This window comes from Triticum dicoccoides, chromosome 6B, assembly GCF_002162155.2.
Source record: "Triticum dicoccoides isolate Atlit2015 ecotype Zavitan chromosome 6B, WEW_v2.0, whole genome shotgun sequence".
Classification (NCBI taxonomy): Eukaryota; Viridiplantae; Streptophyta; class Magnoliopsida; order Poales; family Poaceae; genus Triticum; species Triticum dicoccoides.
Genome location: NC_041391.1, coordinates 563,655,354 through 563,671,556, shown reverse-complemented (window position 1 = coordinate 563,671,556; position 16,203 = coordinate 563,655,354). Strand labels below are relative to the sequence as shown.

Here is a 16,203-nt window from a genome sequence, read left to right as displayed (position 1 = left end):
CGGTGCGCCACGCACCCGCAGCGGTGCCCCTGGTCATTGGGACAAGCTTGGCCTCGCCTCCTTTATTCCTGCGGAACGAGGAGGCTGCGAGAGGAAGAAGAAAGCCGGCCTGTGGGACCGGTGACCCCACCAGTCAGCCTCTGCCGACGTGTCCAGCTGGACCTGCTCGGGTTAAGTGGAGGCGGGTGTAGTAGAAGCCGCCTTCGCTTCGGGAAAGCGCTATGCCCAAAGGCACCATCGACGTTACCTCCCTTCACGTGCAGGGCTGAGCCACTGGGCCGAGCCCAGTAGGCGCCGTTTAGCTATGCCTCGCGTAGTGCAGCGAACTAGGTATGACCCCACTCCTTTTTATTTTCCAGGAGCACTATAAAATGTATAGGAAATCCAAATGAAGTCCAAATTTGATGATTCAAATCCTAGGTGTTCCTAAAATCATGCTCTATCACTTGGTGTTGTTTGCAATTTTTTCCAGGAAACTTTTCCCAACACTTATTTATAAAAACCCATTTTCCTATTTCTGTGATGGACTTTGGAAAATCACATAGGGCTCATATTTAATCCAAATGCACTGATTCAAATTCCTAGATACTTCTAAGTACATAACTTAGTTTATGAACTTTTTCTCTTATGCTTTCTATACCTCATAATTATTGAACCATCCAGAAATAAGAGAAGAAGGTCTCTACAAGCCTCCTCAGAGATCAACGATTCTGGGCCGTTGGATCGGTTCCCTTGAAGCGTTTTCGTCCGTCCGATCGAGATCTGGAGAAGCCTGGGCCGTTGGATCTGGGATTGACACTGCTGGAATGAATAGTAATGGCAACAAAATGTAAATACCGTGCCCCCACCGGGGTATTTTGGTCATTTCGCGTATTGGGGGTATAAAAGGGGGCGCTCCTGTCCAAAGACCTAGCCGCCTCCTCCTCTCTCCCTCCCTCCGTCCCCTCCCGCGCGCCTCCTCTCCTCCCACCCACATCGCCGCCGCCGTGCCCTAGCCGCCGCCTTCCTCCTCCCGCACCCCCGCCTTCCTCTCCTCTTCCTCTCCCCCTAGCACCGCCCGCACCCGCGCCTCCCTCTCCAGAGCAGTAGTAGTGGAATCACATCCCGCACGCACCGGAAGGCAGACGGAAGGAGGCGAGCGGCAGCCTCACCACCAACACACTCGCCGCTAACGCCGGCGGCAACTAATGGATCCTGGCCGTCCCCGTCTCCTTCACGTCAAATCTGTCAAGGTCAAGTGGATTGCATCACGGCTGGCGTGCGGATGGGCACGGAGCCACGAACGCACACCTCTACGGCGACGCCGCCGTCTCAGTGCTCCTCGCCTCCCACTCCAATGGCGACAACTTCGACGCGCTCATACACCTCGCCGCCCTCATCGCGCAGGTCCGTCCCCCTCCTCTCTTCTTGTGTCTTCTCACCCGAATTCCGGCGAATGAATTGCACGCGTGTGTGCTTGCTGCGCAGGCGGTCAAGAACGCGGTGGCGCAGTCGCTTGAGCTGAAGACGCTCGTCCCGTCTACCTCTACCTCTGCCTGTTCCACTATGCCGAGAGGTTAGCTCAGCCCCGTCCCCTCATCTGCACTCCTCTCTGCCTGTGATAAGTCGTGTACTGTAATATTTATTCAATGTAAAATGCAGATTTTCAGAAATAACAAAGTTTGAGGGAAGCATATTTAGGCCTGGAACTTGGTCTACTGTCGGAATTCAGAGCCATAAAGCATTGGACTTGGACAAGGTAAGTACACTTGCAGAGTATCCATCTAGAATATCTATTTTGGGTACTAATTGTTGGTATATTATAGCAACAAACAATCAAAGACGCGTACATGACTGCTCCATGGTTCAGAGCTCTTCCATGGCAGCAACCAGTGGTCCCAAGGCCAAGGTGAGTTCCCCATTTTCCTCCTCTCGCAGAGCTCCCTCCTTTGGCCGCCATTTCTCTCGCTATCTCAGTGATATGCTTATATGCGCTGCTAGAAGTGAGGATTTGACTATATTTATGGAGCAAAAATATAAAAAAGCGAAAATTGTTCCAGAGATCTGGGAGTTGTACTACTACTTTTGTTGTGATGTGTCTTGCTTTCGTGTTTGTTTACAATTGGCAAATTTCAGGCTTTTACTGTCTTTAGCCATCCTACCAATACTTTTTACAGTCTGCACTATTTGTTCTCCCCTGAAAATATGATTCTTGATGAAGTTTTACTTCACTGTTGGCATCTCCTCTATTTGCTGATCTACAAATGTGTTTTTGTTTTTACATTGATAGACAAACTTTTAGTCGTACTTTCTAGGATCATAGTTTGTTGTCAACTACTTCCACTCATGGCTGATATATGTGAGTATTTAGGCTGGATAACTATACCATAGCCTGGACTGGTGGATTGAGTATAGTTGGTCCATAAAAATTCTGTTAAACATAACTATCTTTTTTTAATCGGCCATGTGACTGCTTGCTAACGGCTTGAATTGACCCACTCCTACATATGAAATTGTAATTTGTTGACACATATAAGCAACCACAATCTGTCCTAAAGGTGACTGACCTGTCTGTTTAGTGGAGTAATGGTTGATGATATCTTGGTTTTGCTGAAAAGTCATATGTAGAAATAATGTCCCACAACCAGTACCTGAGACCCTATGGGTTTATTTCCAGTGGCCAGTTCCTAAAATGCCAACTAGTCTACATCTTTCTAAGCATTTTAATTACTATATGGAATTAGAACTAAGTCAATAATAATTTTAGCCTCATTTTGAATATGCCATTGTCTTTATTTGTCTCAATAGTGGACAATTAGCACGAAAGCTGCAACCAGTGCATTCATGACCAAGTTTTCTTCCTTTATAATGGATTTTCAAGATTCCTTTTATACTGCTATTTTTTATTGCTTCTGTCTTCATGTATCGTGACTGATACCGGTGAGTTTTTCTGCATCAGGACAGTTGTTGTAAGAAATGTGTTTCCATGCACCTGCCTCGACCTTTAGGACTGGTAATTTGTTAAGTTAATAAATCTAGAATCTTCATTTGGTACATGAAAATCCATGCTTAATTAGTAGCCCCACTCTCTTGAGTAACTGCAGATGTTATGCTCTTCCGTTTTGTACTCAGTCAAGTAATGTTTTTATGGTTCATGAAGGTGAGATATTTGAAGCTCTACTCTTGTGTGCACTAAAATGGAGAGCATCTCCTTTTTTTAATGGTGATGCGCCGAGAATGTGGCCAAGGGGATCCTGTGGTGCGGGGTGATGACCGTGGACAGGCTCTGCTGGGGGAATGTGGTGCTCCGGAAGAGGATACAGCCCGGCGATACTGAGGTTGTGGTCAGCCCAGAGATGTGCATGCGTATCAAAAGGTAGTGCTTTCTTTCTTAGTTTTCACATCAAAATTATGTATTTTCATGATGCAAGCATATATATTCGTTTGTTTGTACGTTCAGATTTAAAGATTTTTCAATCAGTTTTGAAGATATTTCCCTTGAGATAGTACTTTATTTCTATGGTCTTTCCGATAGTTCATAGCAACATTTGGTATGTCATATATAATGTCTATGATAATTGATGTGTGATCTTGATTCTTGGATCAAAATGATTCACAAGATGACGAGCGTGGCAATCTCGGCGGGCTCGCTAAAGTCAGGGGAAGGAGAGAAAATGGGGAAGGGAGCATAACATGGATGTGGGGCAGGAGAGGCCGTGGTCGGAGCGGCATTGCGTGGGCATATTGGTTAGTTTGGTATTTCTGGCCCAATTCAATGTTCAAAGCTTTCTATACAGAATGCTCTAATTCTTACTGGACTGCCATTCCTGACATGGCAATGGTTTCAGGGTATTATTTGAGCTGATACTCCATTTTCTTACAAGGTAAATAAGATACAACTGTATCATTCTGAACTTTTGCCTTTCATGTATATTACAAAAATGATGTACATATGTTTTTCTTCTGTGATCTCCTGGGGTCATTAATTATGAAAGAAATCTGAATAATTCTGAAAGAATCCCCTGTGATCATTAATTCTGAAAGAAATCTGAATGATTGCCAGAATGAGGAGGAAAAAGCAATAAAATTCTTACCATTTGGGTCATGGTTTTGGAGGAGGATTGCTGGTGTTGTGCTCACTCGGCGCTCTAATTAATCTTATTTGATATCTAGGTCTAAATTAAATTTATCTCAATTAGATGTTAAACGAATAATTAAATGTGTTGGTGTTAATCCAAACTACATAGATCCGATTGTATTAGTATTAGTTCTTTGAAGTCAAGTACTACTATGGTCGAAGGGAAATCGGTTTTAAGTGATGGCCCAAATGATACAAGACAGAATACAAATTAATCAATTTTAATGTCTACATGTTTTGTTTGCTCTTATGTTCACTTTTGTCGAGTTACAACTTTACCTTGTGGATTTTTTTACTTCAGAGATGTGGTCCCGTCGATGTTGGCTGTCGAATTTGTGCTGCAGTCCATGCCCACCACATCCGAGTCTTCGCCCCTTCATCATCCAACACGAACAGCAGAACAGAGTAGAAGTCATGATTTTCCAGGTTGGAGAACTGACGCAGCTTGCTGCCACAGAGTGCTCGCCCTTCTTCTGTGCCATAAAGCCCCTCGGTCGAAACATGCAAATCAAAATTGCCGACCCTGTCAATCTCGCTGGAACGACGTCTAGCTCGTTGTGCTCCACTCACTGTAAGTACCTTGACCTCTGCTTATTCTGAACCATTTATTTATCTGTTTGGGCTGTAATTTGTAAGTTTGCTTTCTTAGTAAAGAACTAAATAAAGCTTTGATGCTGATGACTATTTTCTTGGATAAGATTATATTATTTAGATTGTGAGCTGACCTATTTGTGATTTCTATCTTAGCTAACGGCATATCTCATAACTAAAGCCATGAACAAGTGCTTCAGTTATGCTGGTGGCAATACATTGCTTGAGGTGACCTCATGTGCAAGATTATCCCCATGGAGGGAGCTGGCACGGAGACATTTGCTCACATCAGTACTATGTATGCATTATTTTTTTACTTGAAGATTAAAGGATTGTAAGAACTGAGACCATTGCATGGAAATCAGCTTAGCACCATAATAATGAGGTGGTGTATCATGCAGTCCGGGCAGGATCACCACTGATTGACATCTATCCTTTTTAATCTCCTAAAGCAAGAGTATTTTGGTGGAGGACAATTTATGAAGGCAGGCTACTTCATATTAGTTTGTTATGAACTTTCAAAGTATTGGTCAAACGGTCAAAGGGCATTCGGGCGACCTCGGAGGAAAATCTAAGGGCAAAACTGAGCAGAGTCAAAAAGTAATGGCAAAACCCGTGGGTAGGTTCCAACTAGGGGCAAAAATGAATTTGTCCCTTTCTAAATATATGGAATTGGTAGGCCAGGAATTAGGGAAAATGGAGCTACAAGGAGCCCACATGTCAGGGTGGCATGCCCTACCCCCTAGGGGCGTGCCCCTGGCTTGTGGGGCCTGATACGTCTCCAGCGTATCTATAATTTATGAAGTATCCATGCTCTTATATTATCATTCTTGGATGTTTTACAATCATTTTATAGCAACTTTATATCATTTTTTGGGACTAACCTATTGACATAGTGCCCAGTGCCAGTTGTTGTTTTTGCTTGTTTTTTACATCGCAGGAAATCAATATCAAACAGAGGTCAAACGCAACGAAATTTTTTGGAGTTTTTTTTGGACTAGAACACCCAGGATGGGCCAGAAAAGTACCAGAGGGGTACCCCGAGGGGAGTACAACCCACCTGGGCGTGCATGGGCCCCCAGGTGCGCCCTGGTGGGTTGTGCCCACCTTGGTGTCCTTCCGCACCGCCTCTTCGCCCTATAAATTGTCAAATATTCCCAAAACTGTCGTGATAACCTGATACGTCCATTTTGCATCATGTTTACCTACTGTTATTTATGTTGTTTTATTGTATAATAATGCTTTTTGGAGTAATTCTAATGCCTTTTCTCTCATAATATGCAAGATACACACAAAGGGGGAGAATTCCGGCAGCTGGAAATCTGGACCTGAAAAAGCTACGTCAGGCTACCTATTCTGCACGACTCCAAATGAGCTGAAACTTTACGAGGAATTTTTATGGAATATTTGAGGAATATTTGAGCAAATAAGTACCAGAGGGGGCCCACCAGGTGGGCACAATCCACTTGGGCATGGCAGGAAGCCTAGTGCGCCCTGATGGGTTGTGCTCACCCAGGGCCACCTCCGGTACCCCTCTCCTGGTATATAAGTCATTTTGACCTAGAAAAATAAATAAGGAGAGGACTTTCGGGTGAAGCGCCGCCTTCTCGAGGCGGAACCTGGGCAGGAGCACTTTTTCCCTCTGGCGGAGCGATTCCGCCGGTGGAACTTCCCTCTCGGAGGGGGAAATCATCGTCATCATCATCACCAACAACTATTCCATCTTGGGGAGGGCTATCTTCATCAACATCTTCAACAGAACCAACTCCTCTCAAACCCTAGTTCATCTCTTGTGTTCAATATTTGTACCAGAACTATAGATTGGTGCTTGTGGGTGACTAGTAGTGTTGATTACATCTTGCAGTTGATTACTATATGGTTTATTTGGTGGAAGATTATATGTTCATAGATCCATTCTACTATTTAATACCCCTCTGATCTTGAGCATGATTATCGTTTGTGAGTAGTTACTTTTGTTCTTGAGCTCATGGGAGAAATCATGTTGCAACTAATCATGTGAACTTGATATGTGTTTGATATTTTGATGATATGTATGTTGTGATTCCCTTAGTGGTGTCATGTGAACGTCGACTACATGACACTTCACCATATTTGGGACTAAGGGAATGCATTATGGAGTAGTTATTAGATGATGGGTTGCGAGAGTGACAGAAGCTTAAACCCTAGTTTATGCGCTATTCCGTAAGGGACCGATTGGATCCAAAAGTTTAATGATATGGTTAGAATTTATTCTTCATACTTTTCTCATAGTTCCGGATGCTTGCGAGAGGGTTAATCATAAGTAGGAGGTTTGTTTAAGTAAGAACAACACCTAAGCACCGGTCCACCCACATACCAAATTATCAAAGTAGCGAACACAAATTAAGCCAACATGATGAAAGTGACTAGATGAAATTCCCGTGTACCCTCAAGAACACTTTGCTTATCATAAGAGACCATTTTGGCCCGTCCTTTTCCTCAAAAGGATTGGGCTACCTTGATGCACTTGTGTTACTACTATCATTACTTGCTAGTTACAAATTATCTTGCTATCAGACTACTCCGCTACTTACAATTTTAGCACTTGCAGACATTACCTTGCTGAAAACCACTTGTCATTTCCTTCTGCTCCTCGTTGGGTTCAACACTCTTACTTATCGAAAAGGATACGATTGACCCCATATACTTGTGGGTCATCAAGGCTATTTTTTGGCGCCGTTGCTGGGGAGTGAAGCGCTCTTGATAAGTGGAAATTTGTAAGGAAACATTATTACTACATGCTGAAATTTATTGTCACTTGCTACTATGGAAAACAACCCTTTGAGGGGTTTGTTCGGGGTATCTTCACCTTGACTGGAACCACAATTAGCTGCCCCTCAACCTGCTACTCCTACTGAAAATATTGAATATGAAATTCCTTCGGGTATGGTAGAACAACTGCTAGCTAATCCTTATGCAGGAGATGGAACCGAACATCCTGATATGCACTTGATATATGTGGATGAAACTTGTGGATTGTTTAAGCTTGCAGGTTTACCCGGAGATGAAGCTAAGAAGAAGGTTTTCCCTTTATCTTTGAAGGGAAAAGCATTGACATGGTATAGGCTATGCGATGATATTGGATCTTGGGACTGAAATCGGTTGAATTTGGAATTCCATCAAAAAAATATCATATGCATCTAGTTCATCATGATCGGAATTATATATATAATTTTTGGCCTCGTGAAGGAGAAAGTATCGCTCTAGCTTGGGGGAGGCTTAAGTCAATGTTATATTCATGCCCCAAGCATGAGCTCTTAAGAGAAATTATTATTCAGAATTTTTATGCCCGACTTTCTCATAATGATCAATCCATGCTCGATACTTCTTGTACTGGTTCTTTTATGAAGAAGACTATTGAATTCCAGTGGGATATTTTAGAAAGAATTAAATGCAACTCTGAAGATTGGGAACTCAACGAAGGTAAAGAGTCAGGTATTGAACCTAAGTTTGATTGTGTTAAATCTTTTATGAATACCGATGCTTTCCAAAAGTTTAGCACTAAATATGGACTTGACTCTGAGATAGTAGCTTCCTTTTCTAAATCTTTTGCTACTCATGTTGATCTCCCTAAGGAGAAATGGTTTAAATATCACCCACCTATTAAAGAAGAAACTAAAGGATCGGTAAAAGCTAAAGAAGAAATTATCATTTACAATGTTGATTCAGTTGTTCCCACTGCTTATATTGAAAAACCACCTTTCCCTGTTAGTATGTCATCTGTGGTTAACAAAAGTTATGTCAGAACACCCAAACCAGCTGAACAAATCAGATTTGAACCTAGTGTTGCTATGATTAAAGATCTCTTGGTCAATAATATCGATGGGCATGGTATTTACTTCTGTGATGAAGCTTCTAGAATTGCCAAACCTGATACAAAGGATAAACATAGACCAGTTCTTGGCATGCCTGTTGTCTCAGTTAAGATAGGGAATCACTGTTATCATGGGTTATGTGACCTAGGTGCTAGTGTGAGTGCTATTCCTTTTTCCTTATATGAAGAAATTAAGAGTGAAATAGCACCCACTGAAATAAAAGACATAGATGTTACTATTAAACTTTCCAATAGAGATACTATATCACCAATTGGGATTCTTAGAGATGTTGAAGTCTTGTGTGGGAAAATAAAATACCCTACTGATTTTACTGTTCTTGGCTCCCCACAAGAAGACTTTTGTCCCATTATCTTTGGGAGACCTTTCTTGAACACCGTCAATGCCAGAATAGATTGTAAGAAACAAAGTGTTGGTTTTAGCTTTGGTGATGAATCTCATGAATTTAATTTTTCCAAGTTTAGTAGACAACCTCATAAGAAAGATTTTCCTAATAAGGATGAAATTATTGGTCTTGCTTCTATTGTTGTACCTCCTACTGATCCTTTAGAATAATATTTGCTACACCATGAAAATGATTTGCATATGCTTGAAAGAAATGAAATAGATAGAATCTTTTTCAAACAACAACCTCTGGTTAAACACAATTTGCCTATTGAAACTCTAGGAGGCCCTCCTCCACCTAAAGGTGATCCTGTGTTTGAATTTAAACAATCGCCAGACACTTTGAAATATGCTTATTGATACGTCCATTTTGCATCATGCTTTTATATCAATATTTATTGCATTATGGGCTGTTATTACACATTATATCTCAATACTTATGGCTATTCTCTCTTATTTTACAAGGTTTACCATGAAGAGGGGGAATGCCGACAGCTGGAATTCTGGCTGGAAAAGGAGCAAATATTGGAAACCAATTCTGCGGAGCTCCAAAAATCCTGAAACTCCATGGAAGACAGTTTTGGAATTAATAAGAATTATTGAGCGAAGAAAACACCAGAGGGGCCCACACCCTGTCCAGGAGGGTGGGGGGCGCGCCCACCCCTACTGGGTGCGCCCCCTGTCTCCTGCCCCCCTGGTGGCCCTCCAGTGCCCATCTTCTGCTATATGAAGGCTTTTACCATGGAAAAAATCAGAGGCAAGCTTACGGGAGGAAACTCCGCCGCCACGAGGCGGAACCTTGGCAGAACCAATCTAGAGCTCTGGCAGAGCTGTTCTGCCGGGGAAACTTCCCTCTGGAAGGGGGAAATCATCACCATCGTCATCACCAACGATCCTCTCATCAGGAGGGGGTCAATCTCCATCAACATCTTCACCAGCACCATATCCTCTCAAAACCCTAGTTCATCTCTTGTATCCAATCTTGTATCAAAACCACAAATTGGTACATGTGGGTTGCTAGTAGTGTTGATTACTCCTTGTAGTTGATGCTAATTGGTTTACTTGGTAGAAGATCATATGTTCAAATCCTTAATGCATATTATTACTCCTCTGATTATGAACATGAATATGCTTTGTGAGTAGTTACGTTTGTTCCTGAGGACATGGGTGAAGTCTTGCTATTAGTAGTCATGTGAATTTGGTATTCGTTCGATATTTTGATGAGATGTATGTTGTCTCTCCTCTAGTGGTGTTATGTGAGCGTCGACTACATAACACTTCACCATTATTTGGGCCTAGAGGAAGGCATTGGGAAGTAATAAGTAGATGATGGGCTGCTAGAGTGACAGAAGCTTAGACCCTAGTTTATGCGTTGCTTCGTAAGGGGCTGATTTGGATCCATATGTCTAATGCTGTGGTTAGGTTTACCTTAATACTTCTTTTGTAGTTGCGGATGCTTGCAATAGGGGTTAATCATAAGTGGGATGCTTGTCCAAGTAAGGGCAGTACCCAAGCACCGGTCCACCCACATATCAAATTATCAAAGTACCGAACACGAATCATATGAGCGTGATGAAAACTAGCTTGACGATAATTCCCATGTGTCCTCGGGAGCTCTTTTCTCATTATAAGAAATTGTCCAGGCTTGTACTTTGCTACAAAAAGGATTGGGCCACCTTGCTGCACTTTATTTACTTTCATTTCTTGTTACTCGTTACAATTTATCTTATCACAAAACTATCTGTTACCTACAATTTCAGTGCTTGCAGAGAAAACCTTACAGAAAACCGCTTGTCATTTCCTTCTGCTCCTCGTTGGGTTCGACACTCTTACTTATCGAAAGGACTATGATAGATCCCCTATACTTGTGGGTCATCAAGACTCTTTTCTGGTGCCATTGCCGGGGAGTGAAGCGCTTTTGGTGAGTGGAACTTGGTAAGGAAACATTTATATAGTGTGCTGAAATTTTCTATCACTTGTTACTATGGAAACTAATCCTTTGAGGGGCTTGTTCGGGGTATCTTCACCCCAACCAGAAGAGCAAAGAGTTGCTCCTCAACCTACTGAACCTACTTAAAATATTTACTTTGAGATTCCTTCGGGTATGATAGAGGAACCGCTAGCTAATCCCTTTACAGGAGATGGAACATTGCATCCCGATTTACACCTTATCTTTGTGGATGAAGTTTGTGGATTATTTAAGCTTGCAGGTATTCCCGATGATGTTGTCAAAAGGAAGGTCTTCCCTTTATCTCTGAAGGGAGATGCATTGACATGGTATAGGCTATGTGATGATACGGGATCTTGGAATTATAAACAATTGTAGTTGGAATTTCACTAGAAGTTCTATCGTATGCATCTTGTTCATCGTGATCGTAATTATATATATAATTTCCGGCCTCGCGAAGGAGAAAGCATCGCTCAAGATTGGGGGAGGCTTAAGTCAATGTTATATTCATGCCCCAATCATGGGCTCTCAAGAGAAATGATTATTAAAAAAATTTATGCTCGGCTTTCTCCCAATGATCGTAACATGCTCGATACTTCCTGTGCTGGTTCTTATATGCTGAAGACTATTGAATTCAAATGGGACTTATTGGAAAGAATTAAACGCAACTCGGAATATTGGGGTTCCGACGATGGTAAGGAGTCAGGTATGACACCTAAGTTTGATTGTGTTAAATCTTTTATGGATACCGATGCTTTTCGTGGATTTATCGCTAAATATGGACTTTACTCTGAGATAGTAGCTGCCTTTTGTGAATCTTTTGCTACTCACGTTGATCTCCCTACGGAGAAATGGTTTAAATATAATCCTCCCATTGAAGTAAAAGTAGTTGCACCTATTACAGTTGAAGAAAAGACTGTCACTTATAGTGATCCTATTGTTCCTGCTACTTATGTTGAGAAACCTCCTTTTCCTGTTAGGATAAAGGATCATGCTAAAACTTCGACTGTTGTCCGTAAGAGTAATACTAGGACTTATACACCTCCTGATTAAATCAAAGTTGAACCTAGTATTGCTATGGTTAAAGATCTCTTGGATGATGATTTAGATGGGCATGTTATTTATTTTTGTGGTGAGACTGCTAATATTGTTAGACCAGATGCTATAACACATAGACCTGTTGTAGGCATGCCTGTTATTTCTGTAAAAATAGGAGACCATTGTTATCATGGCTTATGTGACATGGGTGCTAGTGCTAGTGCAATACCCTATGACTTATATAAATAAATTATGCATGATATTGCACCCGCTGAATTGGAAGGTATTAATGTTACTATCAAGCTTGCCAATATAGATACTATTTCACCAATTGGGATTGTTAGAGATGTTGAAGTCTTGTGCGGGAAGGTTAAATATCCTGCTGATTTTCTTGTTCTTAGTTCCCCACAAGATGATTTTTGTCCCATTATTTTTGGTAGAGCCTTCTTGAATACTGTTAAGGCTAGGATTAATTGCGAAACAGATACTATTACAATTGGCTTAGGGGATATGTCTCATGAGTTTAATTTTGCTAAGTTTCATAGACAACCCCGTGATAAAGAATCACCTAGTAAGGATGAGATTATTGGTCTTGCTTCTATTGCCATGCCTCCTACTGATCCGTTAGAACAATATTTGCTAGACCATGAAAATGATATGTTTATGAAGGAAAGAAGGGAAATGATGAAGTGTTCCTTCAACAGGAACCTATTTTGAAACACAACCTACCCATTGAAATTCTAGGGGATCCTCCTCCACCCAAGGGTGATCCCGTGTTTGATCTTAAGTATGCTTATCTTGATGAAAAGAAAATATATCCTGTTATTATTAGTGCTAACCTTTCAGAGCTAGAAGAAGAAAGATTATCGAAAACTCTGAAGAAGCACCGTGCTGCTATTGGATATACTCTAGATGATCTCAAGGGCATTAGTCCCATGTTATGCCAACACAAAATTAATTTGGAGGGTGATGCCAAACCAGTTAGAGATCCTCAACGACGACTGAATCCTAAGATGAAAGAAGTGGTAAGAAAGGAGATACAAAAGCTCCTTGAGGCAGGTATAATTTATCCCGTTGCTGATAGTGATTGGGTAAGCCTTGTCCATTGTGTTCCTAAAAGGGAGGTATTACTGTCGTTCCAAATGATAAAGATGAATTGATCCCGCAAAGAATTATTATAGGTTATAGGATGGTAATTGACTTCTGTAAATTAAGTAAAGCTACTAAGAAATATCATTACCATTTACCTTTTATCGATCAAATGCTAGAAAGACTATCCAAACACACACATTTCTGCTTTCTAGATGGTTATTCTGGTTTCTCTCAAATACCCGTGTTAGCGAAGGATCAATCAAAAACTACTTTTACTTGCCCTTTCGGTACTTTTGCTTATAGACGTATGCCTTTTGGTTTATGTAATGCACCTGTTACCTTTCAAAGATGTATGATGGCTATATTCTCTGACTTTTGTGAAAAGATTTGTGAGGTATTCATGGATGATTTCTCTGTTTATGGATCCTCTTTTGATGATTGCTTGAGAAACCTTGATCGAGTTTTGTAGAGATGCGAAGACACTAGTCTCGTCTTGAATTGGGAAAAGTGTCACTTTATGGTTAATGAAGGCATTGTCTTGGGGCATAAGATTTCTGAGAAAGGTATTGAAGTTGATAAAGCTAAAGGTGATGCTATTGAAAAGATGCCATGTCCCAAGGACATAAAAGGTATAAGAAGTTTCCTTGGTCATGCCGGTTTTTATAGGAGGTTCATTAAGGACTTTTCTAAAATCTCTAGGCCTCTGACTAATTTATTGCAAAAATATATTCCTTTTGTCTTTGATGATGATTGTGTAGAAGCATTTGAAATACTTAAGAAAGCTTTAATCACTGCACCTATTGTTCAACCACCTGATTGGAAATTACCCTTTGAATTTATGTGTGATGCTAGTGATTATGCTGTAGGTGCTGTTCTAGGGCAAAGAGTTGATAAGAAATTGAATGTTATACAGTATGCTAGTAAAACTCTTGATACTGCCCAGAGAAATTATGCTACTACTGAAAAAGAATTCTTAGCAGTTGTATTTGCATGTGATAAGTTTAGACCTTACATTGTTGATTCTAAAGTTACTATTCACACTGATCATGCTGCTGTTAAATATCTTATGGAAATGAAAGATGCTAAGCCTAGACTTATTAGATGGGTTCTCTTGCTCCAAGAATTTGATTTGCATATTATTGATAGAAAGGGAGCTGAGAACCTCGTTGCAGACAACTTATCTAGGTTAGAGAATGTTCTTGATGACCCACTGCCTATTGATGATAGTTTTCCTGACGAACAATTAGTGGTCATTTATGCTTCTCATACTGCTCCTTGGTATGCTGATTATGCTAATTACATTGTTGCTAAATTTATACCACCTAGTTTCACATACCAGCAAAAGAAAAAGTTCTTTTATGATTTAAGACATTACTTCTGGGATGACCCACACCTTTATAAAGAAGGAGTAGATGGTGTTATTAGACGTTGTGTACCTGAGCATGAGCAGGAACAGATCCTACACAAGTGTCACTCTGAATCCTATGGAGGACACCACGCTGGAGATAGAACTGCACATAAGGTATTGCAATATGGTTTTTATTGGCCTACTCTCTTCAAAGATGCTCGTAAGTTTGTCTTATCTTGTGATAAATGTCAAAGAATTAGTAATATTAGTAGACGCCAAGAAATGCCTATGAATTATTCTCTTGTTATTGAATCGTTTGATGTTTGGGGCTTTGATTATATGGGACCTTTTCCCGCCTCTAATGGTTACACACATATTTTAGTTGTTGTTGATTACGTTACCAAGTGGGTAGAAGCTATTCCAACTAGTAGTGCTGATCATAACACTTCTATTAAAATGCTTAAAGAAGTTATTTTCCGAGGTTTGGAGTCCCTAGATATCTTATGACTGATGGTGGTTCACATTTTATTCATGGTGCTTTCCGTAAGATGCTTGCTAAGTATGATGTTAATCATAGAATCGCATCTCCTTATCACCTGCAGTCTAGTGGTCAAGTAGAGTTGAGCAATAGAGAGCTCAAATTAATTTTGCAAAAGACTGTCAATAGATCTAGAAAGAATTGGTCCAAGAAACTTGATGATGCATTATGGGCCTACAGAACTGCATACAAAAATCCTATGGGTATGTCTCCGTATAAGATGGTTTATGTAAAAGCTTGTCACTTACCTCTTGAACTTGAACATAAGGCATATTGGGCTATTAAAGAGCTCAACTATGACTTCAAACTTGCCGGTGAGAAGAGGTTATTTGATATTAGCTCACTTGATGAATGGAGAACCCAAGCCTATGAGAATGCCAAGCTATTCAAAGAAAAAGTCAAACGCTGGCATGATAAAAGGATACAAAAGCGTGAGTTTAATGTAGGTGAGTATGTGTTATTATTCAACTCTCGTTTAGGATTTTTTGCAGGAAAACTTCTCTCTAAATGGGAAGGTCCTTACGTTATCGAGGAGGTCTATCGTCCTGGTGCCATAAAAATCAACAACTTCGAAGGCACAAGTCCGAGGGTGGTGAACGGTCAAAGAATTAAACATTATATCTCAGGTAATCCTATCAATGTTGAAACTAATATTATTGAAACCGTAACCCCGGAGGAATACATAAGGGACACTTCCTAGAATGTTCCAGACTCCGAAAAGGAATAGGTATGTGGTATAGTAAGTAAACCGACTCCAAAAGAATTCTAATGGCAATTTTTATCCGTTTTGGAATATTTAAGAATTTTAGGAAGAAATAAGTAATCCGGGAAGGACACGAGGCCTCCACGAGGGTGGAGGGCGCGCCCACCCTTCCTGGGCACGCCCCCCTGTCTCATGGCCACCTCATGTGCCTCCCGGACTCCGTTTTCTTGCACGTTACGTATTTTGGTCGGTAAAAATTCATTATATAATCTCCCGAAGGCTTTGACCACCGTATCACGCAAATATGCTCTATTTTCATTCGAGCTGTTTTTCTGACAGATCTAGAGCACCATGACGTTGCCTTCCTTCAACAATGAAGACAAGGATGCTTGGCTATTGAAGATAGAGCTGAAAAGAGAAGAACCGGAAGAGATCAACAAGGAGGAAGGGATCAAGAAGGCCACGGAGGTTCAAGCTCCGGCGGTGGAAGAAGAAGACATCCCTCAACCCTTACCTAACCTCTTTACTCCAACTGAGATTGAAGCTTTCAAGATGATTGAGTTAGCTCACAT

General features: G+C 41.1%; 2 long non-coding RNA genes and 1 pseudogene across 2 annotated transcripts; all 3 read left to right on the top strand.

Annotated features, from left to right (window-relative positions):
- Nucleotides 1-2,923: 2,923 nt before the first annotated feature.
- Nucleotides 2,924-3,640, top strand: LOC119322144. Its single transcript, XR_005155434.1, has 3 exons — nucleotides 2,924-2,992; nucleotides 3,084-3,139; nucleotides 3,600-3,640. It is a non-coding gene; the product is annotated as an uncharacterized LOC119322144 (long non-coding RNA).
- A 13-nt stretch (nucleotides 3,641-3,653) lies between these two features.
- LOC119322143 lies at nucleotides 3,654-4,504 on the top strand. Its single transcript, XR_005155433.1, has 3 exons — nucleotides 3,654-3,726; nucleotides 3,828-3,863; nucleotides 4,419-4,504. It is a non-coding gene; the product is annotated as an uncharacterized LOC119322143 (long non-coding RNA).
- A 9,619-nt stretch (nucleotides 4,505-14,123) lies between these two features.
- Nucleotides 14,124-16,203, top strand: part of LOC119320369 — a 46,107-nt pseudogene continuing 44,027 nt past the window's right edge.